The sequence below is a fragment of the Kryptolebias marmoratus genome, linkage group LG3 (assembly GCF_001649575.2).
Source record: "Kryptolebias marmoratus isolate JLee-2015 linkage group LG3, ASM164957v2, whole genome shotgun sequence".
Lineage (NCBI taxonomy): Eukaryota > Metazoa > Chordata > Actinopteri > Cyprinodontiformes > Rivulidae > Kryptolebias > Kryptolebias marmoratus.
In genome coordinates, this window is record NC_051432.1 from 19,233,473 (window position 1) to 19,235,399 (window position 1,927).

The following is a 1,927-nucleotide window of genomic DNA, read 5'->3' on the forward strand; positions in this document are numbered from 1 at the left end:
GGGGGAGTTAGGGGAGCTCGGGGGAAATCGTATGGTTGGTTTTTGGGTGGGGCGCCAGCTAACAGGTGAAAAAAAAAAAAAAAGATCAAGGGAAAGGTTTAAGGTGGCGTTTGGCCCGACAGACGGGTCAAACACACTTTGGCAACAACAATAGCACCCTAAGTTTTCGGGCTTTTTGAATCCTGAACTTGAAATGGCGCTAAGTTGCCCTGCTCTGGAAAAGTAAATGCTGACCTAAAAACACAGGCTTCTAGCGGATCCCACAAGAGACCTGGTCTGGGATCTGGGCCTACTTTGTTGAGTTTGAAGGCCCCTAAATGTCAAACTCAGAGAAAGGCTGAGATAATGAGAAGATGGAGGACTTTGCTCAGTTTTCAGCTTTCTGCTCTGATTACAGACATTACAATCATCACAGCTTCAATGATTATGTATTAACTCTTGATTTATCCCTTGTGGACCCCTTCCCACAGCCTCCTGCTCACACACACACACACATACACACACACACACAGACCTAAACTTTCACACACTTGTACATGGACAAACACCCAGATACACACAGTTTGAATTAATTCATACTGAAAAGGGATGAAGAAACGGGGTGGTGGGGGTGGAGTGTGGTTAAGGCTAACACAGTTGACGGCCTGGTTTCTTTAAAATACCCCCCCTCCCCTTCAAAGAGCAAAAAGCAGAGACCTCAGATGAAGGATGACACAATTGAATGATGGAGTTTGACTACTTCGGTAAACTATGAAGGTTGATCTTGAGCATTTCTGGGCAATCAAGCTATGACCTAAACTGTATTTTGGTGGAAGAGGGTGATAGAAGACAGGCAAAGACAGACAGGCAGGGCCCAGAATTTGTTGAGAATATTAGTACTGGATGTGCTAAAAGAAATGAGAGAACAGATTCAAACCAGCAGGTTCAAGCATGCCTTCAAAATTAAGGACAGGATGCTATAAAATGCCAAATCTCAGCCGGCACCATGACTGCCATCAGACCCATTCCTTAGGAAATGATGGAGAATTAAAAAAAAAAAAGGGAAGGGGGGGAAGGTTGACAAGATCCTCTCTCTTAAAAATTAAATACTAAGATGAAAAAAAGAGGAAGAAAATGTGCTTTGAAAAATCAAACAGCAGCCTGGTTAGTTTTCCTTCTTCCTAAAATTACGATCCCCAGTTTCCATATGTGGTCCCTAGACCTTTCTCTGGCAACAGCGGAAATCTGCTGTCAGGGGATGGGGGCAGCGGCAGCGGCAGCGACGGAACACCGTGGAGAGAGGGGCGCATCCAGGCGGAGAGGCCGAGCATCACCGGGGCATGCAGGCGCCCGCAGGAGGAGGAGAACACGGAGGGATGGACGCAGCTTCCCGGAGCCTCGCGAGCTCTTCCTCCTGCATCCAAACCGATCCTAGACGGCTACATTAACGGCCAGCCGGAGACCAACGAGCGGACACGGACACGCAGCCACTTACTGTCATCACATAAAAATGATCAGACATAATCAAAAAGCAGAGATTTTTTTTTCTATATAAAAAAAGGAAATGCTGGCAGGCGTGGAGGGGAGGTTTTGTGTGCGCAAAAAAAAAACAAAAAACAAAAAAACAAACAAACAAACAACAACAACAAAAAAAAAAACAGTCGAGCAACACATCAATCCTCGGTTTCCTCGTTTTTCTTCTTCGCAGAGCTGAGATAGAAGTGGAGAAAAGAGAGAAGGAGGAGGAGGAGGAGGAGGGGGTGGATTATGGTTAGAAGCAAAGGATGAAAAAAATCGACACATCCAGAGAGCCAGGGAAATGGAGAGAGAGCGAGAGAGAGAGAGCGTGCGCGCGCGAGAGAGAGATGTTCCGTGCGCAGCAGCAGCATTTTACGCAAAAACAAGCGCACTCCCACCCCACCTACCCTCCCCAAAAAGCAATCATAGC